The sequence below is a fragment of the Nerophis ophidion genome, linkage group LG03 (assembly GCF_033978795.1).
Source record: "Nerophis ophidion isolate RoL-2023_Sa linkage group LG03, RoL_Noph_v1.0, whole genome shotgun sequence".
Classification (NCBI taxonomy): domain Eukaryota; kingdom Metazoa; phylum Chordata; class Actinopteri; order Syngnathiformes; family Syngnathidae; genus Nerophis; species Nerophis ophidion.
The window spans coordinates 33,530,654-33,542,979 of NC_084613.1; the positions used below are offsets into that span (position 1 = coordinate 33,530,654).

A 12,326-nucleotide genomic window follows, 5' to 3' on the forward strand; every position below is an offset into this window, starting at 1 on the left:
TATATATATATATATATATATATATATATATACATACACACACATATATTTACATACATAAACACACACACATATATATATATATATATTATATATAATGTGTATATATGTATGTGTGTATATGCGTATATATTAAACTACAGTGTAATTGAAATTACATATGTATGCATATATATATATATACATACTGTATATATATATAAATATATATACTGTATATATATATAAATATATATATGTATATATATATATATATACTGTATATATAAATATATATACGTACATACATATAAATATATGCATATATATATATATATATATATATATATATACATACATATATATATACGTATACATATATGTAGTTTTAATTAGACTGTAGTTGTAATATATACAGATATACACATACATATATACACATTATATACATGTATACATATTTGTGTGTGAGTATATATATATACACATTATATATATATATATATATATATATATATATATATATACATATATATATATATAAATACATACAAATATACATACATACATACATACATAAATATGCATACATAAATATGTAGCTTTAATTAGACTGTGGCAAAATGTTCAACAAAAACATGCAACAGTAGCAACTTAGTGGGTTATTTTCCATGCAGGGTTTGGCAGCATAAGCTGGAGTTCCCTGACATTGACGAGCAAAACGAGGATGAAGACAAAAAAAAAAGCCAATGTGAGGATTTTCCTAATTGCTCACATATTCTCTTCCCGCCTCGGCCGCATTCCTTCTTCCCTGGTCTGACGTGTTCTCCATGCACAGCCTGCAAGCTACAATAACCTAGCGTCCTGATTTGGACCCATGACTGTACATAAAGGCGCACCAACATCAAACCTCTGATTCCAAGCTAATAGTAGCAGGCTGGCTAAGGTTTCCCTCAACATTGGTACTCGTGTGGCATACGCCGTAATCACGACGCGCTGCGGCTTGAGCTAGAAGAACATGACGCAAGACTGCATTTCTATGCATGCACAATACCACCATTATGTGTGTGTGTGTGTGTGTGTGTTTCCCTTTGATCCGTGTTACCACGCTCAACATGGCCACCGACATCTTGCAATAATTAGTCGGCCGGCCAACATGGTTCTGACGCGTTTGCAGAGGACAAAGAAAGTGTCCAAAAGCTAAAACCCATAAGATACGGGGCAGGGACATGTTTGGAATGGGGTACATACAAGGGCAAAAGTATTGGGACAGCTACAGAAAGTACTTTGTTTGACCTCTGGTACATCTTTTGTTTTCATCTACGAGTGACGACAGAGTGGCGCAGTGGAAGAGTGGCCGTGAGCAACTCGAGGGTCCCTGGTTCAATCCCCACCTAGTACCAATGTCGTCACGTCCGTTGTGTCCTCAGCAAGACCCTTCACCCTTGCTCCTGATGGGTGCTGGTTGGCGCCTTGTATGGCAGCTCCCTCCATCAGTGTGTGAATGTGTGTGTGTGATTGGGTGAATGTGGAACTAGTGTCAAAGCGCTTTGAGTACATTGAAGGTAGAAAAGCGCTATACAAGTACAGCCCATTTATCATTTATTTATTTAGGACCTGCTGTGGTTCTTCCACGCCAAACTCCTCTCAGCCCACATTTGCCTTGTGCATAGGGAACAGAAGCAGGTCTTCCCCCAAAGCCATCCCACCGCAAGTGTCCAGCATGTTTTACTAAGACGCAGAATTGAGAACAGCAAGGACTCCACTAAAAACTGAAGGTAGACATTGAAGGAGTCGCCCCCTACTGGCCAACACACACACTGCAAGTGTAGCATCATACAGGCATGTGTGCACAATGCTCATTTGTAACAATGAGCAAACACTGACGACGTGGAATGAAAGAGTGTGTGTGTGTGTGTGTGTGTGTGTGTGTGTGTTTGCTGCCATTAATTGTTTTGGGTGTAAACCATCAAATTATTGAGTTGGAATGAATGATAAGTGTGTGTGTGTGTGTGTGTGTGTGTGTGTGTGTGTGTGTGTGTGTGTGTGTGTGTGTGTGTGTGTGTGTGTGTGTGTGTGTGTGTGTGTGTGTGTGTGTGTGTGTGTGTGTGTGTCTTGTCTCAAGGTTTTATGATATTCCAGTGCTTGCTTGTGTGTGTGTGTGTACTGTATAATAATTTGTATATGTGTGTGTGTGTGTGTGTTATGCCCAGATGGCTGCTCACAGGCTGCGGAGTGTGAGCTGCATTGCCAGCGGTGAATACTGATCACAGATCGCTGTCACACACACACGTCATCCATTTTCATACGCGCGCACACACACACACACACACTTGCACGCAGCAGTGTGTTCACCACACTGCCAGCAGGGGGAATTGTTTGTATTTAGTTTAATTGGAATGTTTCGGTCCCCAAGTCACCTGTCCACTCTGTGTGTGTGTGTGTGTGTGTGTGTGTGTGTGTGTGTGTGTGTGTGTGTGTGTGTGTGTGTGTGTGTGTGTGTCTTAATGACCTTCAAAGAGAAAGGCAGTGACAAGAGCTCAGCTCAATGAGTATCAAAGAACATTTTTTTGTTTTAGTTTTTTGACACTCGTATGACTTGGTTTAGATCATAGATCAAGGAGTTGAAAATAATAAGAAAAAATAATATAAGACTTCTTTTTAGTATTGTTATGTTTTGGATCCCCATGAATTTTAGTAGATTTTTTTTTTTAAACCTGCCTTTGCTATTAAAAAATCAAATAATGAATCAAAATCAATGGTGTCATGAATTATTATTCTAATTAATTACATTTTTCTATGACAAAAGGCATAAAACATAAAAAAAACAAAAATGTTATATCGACAGACAAACCTGAAGTTGATCTAAAGATATCAGCTTTTAATATTGAAAATAAAATAAATACTATAATACTTATTTTTAACATTTTTATGAATGGGGTCCTTTTGGATCCCCAAGATTTGTTGTGGATTTTGTTTCCCCCAAACTGCCTTTGATATTAAAAAAAATAATAATGATGAATCAAAATCAATGGCGTCATGAACCACGGTTCCCATTACATCACATCAAATAATCCAGTTTCACATTTGTTTAGGGAGAAAACATTGCATTTTCAGTTTTTGCCATAAAAGAACTAAATGTTTTTTCTATGACAAAAAGGGCATAAAAGATTAATAATAATAATAAAATAAACATTTATATCGACAGATAGACCTGAAGTTGATCTAAAGATATAGCCGTTTAATATTAAAAATAAAAATAAAAATAAATATATGACTTATTTTTAAAATGTCTATGAGTGGGCCCTTTTGGATCCCCAAGATTTATTTTCTAAAACTGTATAATAATTGTATAATAATGAATCAAAATCAATGGTGTCATGAATTATTGACCTATTTACAGCTCCAATTACATCACATCAAATAATCCACTTTGAGATTTGTTTAGGGGTAAAACACTGCACACGATGTGTTTTTGCCATTAAAAAAAAGTGTTTTCTCTGACAAAAAGTGCATAAAACATAAAAAAAATAACAAACAAACAAAATGTTTTGACAGATAGACCTGAAGTTGATCTAAAGATATCAGCGTTGACTATTGACAATTGAAAAAATATTATATGATTTATTAAAAAAAAAGTATGCAGGTCCCCGGGCCGAACTAACTCGAGGGGAGCCTCTAAAGGTTAAAAACATCTATATATTGCATTGGTTTTGAAAATGAAAACTATAAAAATGGCCCCCCACATCATATCATTTTTTAGTGCGCGGCCCCCAGTGTAAAAGTTTGAACACCCTTGCTTTAGAAGGACATGATTGGCCCTCGTTTAGACCCTCTTCATCAACATGGCTTTTATTTGGCCCCTGGAAATAATCATGTGTCAAAAAAGTACTTGGTCTTTTCTTACTAAATGTACTCCTTTCCATTTGGACAGAAAAAAATACATTTACTGCATGACGTTTTAACTTAATTGTATCTAATATTGCAACATACATTATATTATCATAACTTTCCAACATTATTTTTGTTAAAATAAAATAAATACCTAAATATTGACCTATGATTTCAAAGCAAGTTATTCATCAAATTGTACACTGTAAAAATGATATTACATTTCACAATAAAATTTGCAGTATATTACTGTAACTTTGAAAAAAACTGCACTATTGATATTTACCTGCAAAATCTGGGGATAGAGCTGCAAGTTTCTTACTGTAAAATCCACGGGTGTTGTTTTTATACAGTAAATGTTTTATGGTAAAAACTGGAAGCTGAGTTGCCAAAATTTTCAACAGTTTTACTGTTTTTTTTTCTTCTCATTTACCCTAAGGTTGTAAAACCCACCAAAAACTTTACGGTAAAATAAGATGCCAGTTTTATTTTAACTTTAATTAAAAATAAATACTTCAATGTTGACTCATGATTTCAAAGCAAGTTCTCCATGAAATTGTACACTGTAAAAATTATCAAAGATTTTACGCAAAAATGTTTCCATTGTTTTTTACTGTAAAAGTATGGTGACTGAGCTGCCAGTTTTTTTTACCGTAAAATCTACGGTTGTTTTTATAAATGTTTTACTTCAGTTGCCAGAATTAAAAAAAAAAAAAAATAAATAGTTGCACTGTTTTTCCATTGTAAAACCCACCGAAAATTTTACAGTAAAATGTTGGCAGTTTTTTTTTTATTGTAAAAAATCAGTGGGACTGTTTTTCCATTTACTTTAATTAAAAATAAATACTTAGATATTTCCACATGATTTTAAAGCATGCTCTCCATCAAATTGTACACTGTAAAAATGACAATAAATTTTACATAAACATTTACGGTGGTTTATACAGCATGTTAAGTTAAAGTTCCAATGATTGTCACACACACACACACACACACACTAAGTGTAGCAAAATTATTCTCTGTATTTGACCCATCACCCTTGATCGCCACCTTGGAGGTGAGGGGAGCAGTGGGCAGCAGCGGTGGCCACGCGAAAAACCATTAAAAATGTGTTTTACTGTAAAATTCTGGCGACTGAGCTGCCGGTTTGTTTGTTTTTACCGTAAAATCTACGGTTGTTTTAGTAAATGTATTATGGTAAAAAATGGCAGTTCAGTTGCCAGAATTTTAAAAAATAGTTATGTTTTTCCATTTACATTAATTTTGTAAAAAAACAAAAACATTGTAAACTTTACAGTAAAATGCTGGCAAATAAGATGCCAGTTTATGTTTACTGTAAAAAATCAGTGGTACTGTTTTTCCATTAACTTTAATTAAAAATAAATACTCATGATTTCAAAGCAAGTTCTCCATTAAATTGTACACTGTAAAAATGACCAAAGATTTTAGGCAAAAATGTTACCATTGTTTTTTACTGTAAAATTCTGGCGACTGAGCTGCCATTTTTTTAAATGCAAAATCTACGATTGTTTTTATAAATCTTTTACAGTAAAAACTGGAAGTTCAGTAGCCAGAATTTAAAAAAAAATAGTTGTACTGTTTTTTCCATTTACATTAATGTTGTAAAACCCACCGCAAATTTTACAGTAAAATATTGACAAATAAGATACCATATTCTTTTTTATCGTAAAAGTTTCAGTATCATTAATTTTAAGCAAGTTGTCCATCATATTGTAGACTGTAAAAATGACAATAGATTTTACGCTAACATTTCCGGTGGTTTTTACAACGTATTACCGTAAATTGAAAAACCATTACTAATGTGTTTTACTGTAAAATTCTGGCGACCCCCTGCCAGTTTTTTTTTTTACAGTAAAATGGTTGTTTTTATAAATGTAATATGGTAAAAATTGGCAACTTAGTTGCTAGAATTGTTAAAAAAATGTGTACAGTTTTTCCATTTAAAAACTTTGTAAATTTTACAGTAAAATTCTGTCTACTGACCTGCCAGTTTGTCCGCATACATAAACAGTAATACTGTTTTCCCCTAATTTGTTGTAAAAACACTGTATATGTTACAGTAAAATTCTGGTAAGGCAGTTGGCAGTTCTGTAAAATCTAAAAATATTTTTTTACAGTGCACGTTAGAAAAATATTTAAGACTGCAAACTAATCGGTCTTCGATTATTAAAATAATAAAGAACAGCAGTCCTATGTTTATAGAGATTTTTAAAATGAAAGCAATCGGCATGCCTGGAGGTGGATCTCCGCTCCTCTTTACACGATGCAAGAGACACTTCCTGTCCGACACGTTTAATGTGCACCACCTGGGATTTATCTACAGAAAAAAAATCACGTAACGATTACAAGTACGATTACGTTCCGATACAGTAAATCACTTCTTTTTACACCTGCAGGATGGTAAATAATGTTAAAATTGGACTTTTCTGTGTTTATCATTCAATAATTTATCTGCCTTAAATAAATTTGTTTTTTTGTCTCTCATAAACACAATATGACGGGACTGTGTGCATGTAGCTTGTCCTTACGTTGTCCAGTAGATGGCAATGTTGCCATGTATGTAATAAATCACAAACAGTGCAAAGGGTTTTGATTGATTGATACTTTTATTAGTAGATTGCACAGTACAGTACATATTCCGTACAATTGACCACTAAATGGTAACACCCGAATAAGTTTTTCAACTTGTTTAACTTGTTTAACTTGTTTGTGAAAATGTTAACAGAGAACAGAGAATAACTATTTTTTGCAGGTTTACTGCCTGGAAGTTGTTTGGTCTGTGTAACATTTATTTGGTCTGTTGTTCTTGAATTTATGATAGGTAGTACTTTTTATTTAAATATTACTGGAAAAAATTATTATTTTAAAGTAGCACATTTGTTTATTTATTTTAGTTGTACAGTCATGCCCTTTAGTTCCTACCTGTTGTTTTCGTACAACCGAATAGGGCTCGGACGGGGGTTGAAAAGTAAAGACGAGCGTGGCGAAGGACGACGGTTTGTTTGAAAAATCTCCCCAAAAATGCCATACTGTAGACGTGATAATTTCTCCGCTCTCGGCAGCCCGCATTTTTACTTTCTCTTCTCAGTCCATGCAGAGAATCAACAGTCAGACAAAAAGGCGGTGCAACCAAACTTGATCGTTTTTACTGTTACGTGATTGGCGAGTCAGCCTGTCCCTGCCATTGCTCACTGACCACTTCCTGTTCTGCAACCAACCTTGCTCCATAACTTCCGGTTTCCATCTATCCATTTTCTACCTCTTGTCCCTTTCGGGGTTGCAGAGGGTGCTGGAACTTCCGGTGTCATCCGACCCAAAAAATATTTCTTAAAAATCTCTATAAATTTTTTTTTAGAAAATTTCAAAAATTAGAAAAACATTTTTATTTATTCTTTATATATTTTTTTTACTAAATATGTATATATACGATGAGGTGGCGATTTGTTCAGGGTGTAACCCGCCTTCCGCCCGATTGTAGCAGAGATAAGCTCCAGCACCCCCCACGACCCCATAAGGGATGAGCGGTAGGAAATGGATGTATGTGTGTGTGTGTGTGTATATTAGGGGTGTAACGGTACACAAATTTCGGTTCAGTACATACCTCGGTTTAGAGGTCACGGTTCAGTTCATTTTCGGTACAGTAAGAAAACAACAAAATATAAATTGTTGGGTTATTTATTTACCAAATTTGTAAACAATGGCATAACATACATATCCACACAGGGTCCATTGCCAGGGTTAATACATATATAACATACCCGGTATATAAAATAAAAACTAAATAAGGTAAGGCTCAAAATGGTTTCTTAACAAAACCTTTCTACATATAAAGTTCTTTTTTTGATTGATTGATTGAGACTTAAGTAGATTGCACAGTACAGTACATATTCCGTACAATTGACCACTGAATGCTAACACCCCCAATAAGTTTTTCAACTTGTTTAAGTCGGGGTCCACGTTCATCAACACCGTCCGCCGTTTTTTGTGTACATGTTCCATAAATATTGATGTTAAAGATTTCTTTTTTTGAGAAGAAATGTTTAGAATTAAATTGATGAATCCAGATGGATCTCCATTACAATCCCCAAAGAGGGCACTTTAAGTTGATGATTAAGTTAAAGTACCAATGATTGTCACACACACACTAGGTGTGGTGAAATTTGTCCTCTGCATTTGACCCATCCCCTTGATCACCCCCTGGGAAGTGAGGGGAGCAGTGGGCAGCAGCGGTGCTGCACCCGGGAATCACTCATGGTGATTTAACGCCCAATTCTATCCCTTGATGATGAGTGCCAAGCAGGGAGGCAAGGGGGCCCATTTTTTTATAGTCTTTAGTATGACTCGGCCGGGGTTTGAACTCACAATCTACCGATCTCAGGGCGGACACTCTAAACACTAGGCCACTGAGTAGGTGATTACCTCTATGTGTGGAAATCTTTATTTATAATTGAATCACTTCTGGCTTCACGGTGGCAGAGGGGTTAGTGCGTCTGCCTCACAATACGAAGGTCCTGCAGTCCTGGGTTCAAATCCAGGCTCGGGATCTTTCTGTGTGGAGTTTGCATGTTCTCCCCGTGAATGCGTGGGTTCCCTCCGGGTACTCCGGCTTCCTCCCACTTCCAAAGACATGCACCTGGGGATAGGTTGATTGGCAACACTAAATTGGCCCTAGTGTGTGAATGTGAGTGTGAATGTTGTCTGTCTATCTGTGTTGGCCCTGCGATGAGGTGGCGACTTGTCCAGGGTGTACCCTGCCTTCCGCCCGATTGTAGCTGAGATAGGCGCCAGCGCCCCCCGCAACCCCAAAAGGGAATAAGCGGTAGAAAATGGATGGATGGATGAATCACTTCTTTATTTTTCAACAAGTTTTTAGTTATTTTTATATCTTTCTTTCCAAATAGTTCAAAAAAGACCACTACAAATGAGCAATATTTTTGCAATGTTATACAGTGTAATAAATCAGAAACTGATGATATAGTGCTGTATTTTACTTCTTTCTCTTTTTTTCAACCAAAAATGCTTTGCTCCGATTAGGGGGTACTTGAATCATAAAAATGTTCACAGGGGGTACATCACTGAAAAAAGGTTGAGAACCACTGTGTTATGAGAGTAGTGTATGTGTGTGTGTGGCCCTTTAATATGTGGCAGCATGTGAAGTGTGCGGGCGAGCGAGGTGAGGGAGCGGTGGGTGAGTGTGGGGAGTGGATGGTGTCTAGGATAGGTCTTAATTGTCATTGCTTTGTTGGATTGGCTGTGTGCAAGACCTCAATAAACCCACGATTTGCAACTAATTGCCGGACTCTTCATATACCCTGGAGTAGGGAGCTGTGGAGACCCACTGCTGGGTAGAGTGAAGGGTTGTGCGCGCAAGGGAGACACTATGGGAGCCGGAAGCAGGAAAGGTGCAACACATGTTTGACGTGTTGTCAGAAGCAGCTGCTGAACAATCTCGGCAAACCTCCGTCCTCCATTGTTGTATCGCGCAGCCAAAGTGTTCCCAAACGGGAAATCTTAACGAGGCAGGAGGGTCTTCCAGCTCTGGCTTTTACATGTTGTCTTAGCCCGGTCGCTGCTAGCATGCGTATAGTTCGGTACACCTCCGAACCGAACCGAAACCCCCGTACCGAAACGATTCAATACAAATACACGTACCGTTACACCCTATATATATATATATATATATATATATATATATATATGTATATATAAATAAAACATTTTTAATTGATACTGATTACATGTCTATCTATGTCTATCGCAATATATATTTATATTGTTTTATAGGCCCGGCACTACTAAACCCTTTTTAGTTCCAACATGAAAGCAAAACTTGCTCCTACACGCGCAATCTTGTTTATGACATATAAGAGAACAAAAACAAAACTTTATTGGTGTATCTAAACCAGGGCTGTCAAAATCTATTCCGAAGTGGGTCAGACTGGTAAAACCATGGCATGATAACTTATGTGAGCTCTACAAAGTATGTCGTTGTGGTTTGTGCAGCCCTTTGAGACACACCTGTGATTTAGGGCTATATAAATAAACATTGATTGATTGATTGATTGAACTTCAGATTGTTTTCTTTAAAAATTATGAAATGCTCCCATTGGTGTTAATGTAATTTAATAATTTTTCTCAACTGATGTTTATTTTGTACATGTGCAATCATGTACAACAAAACTTGTCAATTTGGACTCAAGTGGGATCTGAGCAGAGAATGTCGTTGTGGCTTGTGCAGCCCTTTGAGACACCTGTGATTCAGGGCTATATAAGTAAACTTTGATTGACATTGATTGATTGATTTCATTAATTGCACATAAAGTTAGAAGGATACATATTCATGTGCGCCCGGAAAATGTGTCCCCAGTCATAAATTCAATGATTAAAAGCATTTCATTGTGTAGAAATGTTACAAGTTACATTAGCAACAACATCTTTGACAGTCAACAATCTAAAAAGCAGGAAGTGTTGGCTCTATCTTAAAGGCCTACTGAAACCCACTACTACCCACTAATAGTTTATATATCAATGATGAAATATTAACATTGCAACACATGCCAATACGGCCGGTTAAGTTTACTAAATTACAATTTTAAATTTCCCGCTGAGTTTCTTGTTGAAAATGTCGCGGAATGATGACGCGGAATAATGACGCATGCGTTTGACGTCTCGAGTTGGAGGGGACATATTAACGCAGCACCACTAGCGGCTAAAAGTTGTCTCTTTTCATTGCGCAATTACACAGTATTCTGGACATCTGTGTTGCTGAATCTTTTGCAATTTGTTCAATTAATATTGGAGAAGTCAGAGTAGAAAGATGGCGGTGGTAAGCTTTAGCCTTTAGCAACACAAACACACGGTGTTTCCTTGTTTAAAATTCTCGGAGGTGAAGCTTTATTATGGATCAGAGCAGTCAAGCGAACATGGATCCCGACCACTTTTCAACCGGCAGGTTTCGGTGAGAAAATTGTGGTAAAAAGTCGCCTCTTACCGGAGATCTGTAGAGCTTGCGCCGTCCATGCAGCTGTGACTTCCCTCAGACACTGGCGTCAACACACCCGTGGACACACCCCTCCGACTATCAGGTACTATTTAATGTCACTAAAGCACTAGCAACACAATAGAAAGATAAAAGATTTCCCAGAATTATCCTAGTAAATGTGTCTATAATCATCTGAATCGCTCACAATGCAATCGCCTTTTTTTTTTACTTTATTTTTGTTTTATTTATTTTTTCGAGTCCTTCGCTATCAATATCCTCAGCCACGAATCTTTCATCCTCGCTCAAATTAATGGAGAAATTGTTGTTTTCTTAGTCCGAATAGCTCTTTTTGTTGGAGGCTCCCATTATAAACAAAGGATGTGAGGAGCCCTCACACGGGTGACGTCATCGTCTGCTACTTCCGGTAAGGACAAGTCTTTTTTATTAGCGACCAAAAGTTGCAAACTTTATCGTCGATGTTATCTACTAAATCCTTTGAGCAAAAATATGGCAATATCGCAAAATGATCAAGTATGACACATAAAATGGACCTGCTATCCCCGTTTAAATAAAAAAATCTCATTTCAGTAGGCGGCTTCACGGTGGAAGAAGGGTTAGTGCATCTGCCTCACAATACGAAGGTCCTGCAGTCTTGGGTTCAATCCCAGGCTTGGGATCTTTCTGTGTGGAGTTTGCATGTACTCCCCGTGAATGCGTGGGTTCCGTCCGGGTACTCCGGCTTCCTCCCACCTCCAAAGTCATGCACCTGGGGATAGGTTGATTGGCAACATTAAATTCGCCCTAGTGTGTGAATGTGAGTATGAATGTTGTCTGTCTATCTGTGTTGGCCCTGCGATGAGGTGGCAACTTGTACCCCGCCTTCCGCCCGATTGTAGCAGAGATAGGCGCCAGCGCCCCCCGCGAACCCAAAAGTGAATAAGCGGTAGAAATGGATGGATGGATGGATTTCAGTAGGCCACTAACATTCACGTAGCTCCGCCCCCTCTGAAGTGATGCGAATTGCAATTGCGACCTCCGGTGGACACATTTAGAATAGCAGTTCCTTTCATTCCGAAATGTCAGCAAACTCGTCTGGCGGGCCGAACGTTTTACACCCCAGCCATCCAAAGCCGTGTTTTTGCTCACTTTTAGACGACGACGTCATCTCGCCTGCGCAAACGTTCCTAATAAAAAGGCCCGGTGGGTGGGGGAGGGCAAGTCACACGGCGGCAAATTCAGCGCCCTGGTGCGGGTCAAGGTCACGACCCATCACTGAGGCGACCACCTGCGGCAGAACCCAGGACCCTCACCTAAATTAAAGGTTTGAGTGTGTGTGTGGCGAACCATTGCGTAGACACTTTCGTGCACACATGCTAATTAGCCAATGCAAATTACTCCTGTTGCCCCTTCACGCACACCAACACGCACGCGCACGTGCTGATTTTAATGTCAA

General features: G+C 37.8%; 1 protein-coding gene across 3 annotated transcripts in view; it reads right to left on the bottom strand.

Moving 5' to 3' along the window:
• The window catches only part of slc4a11 (solute carrier family 4 member 11), a 303,990-nt gene that overhangs the window by 241,428 nt on the left and 50,236 nt on the right, over positions 1–12,326 (bottom strand). The window contains exon 2 of one of the 3 annotated variants that reach the window (XM_061894875.1): positions 11,506–11,639. The exons of the other annotated variants lie outside the window; for them this stretch is intronic. The gene's annotated coding sequence lies outside the window, so the exon portion shown is untranslated. The remainder of the gene's footprint in view (positions 1–11,505; positions 11,640–12,326) is intronic. 3 annotated transcript variants of the gene reach the window in all.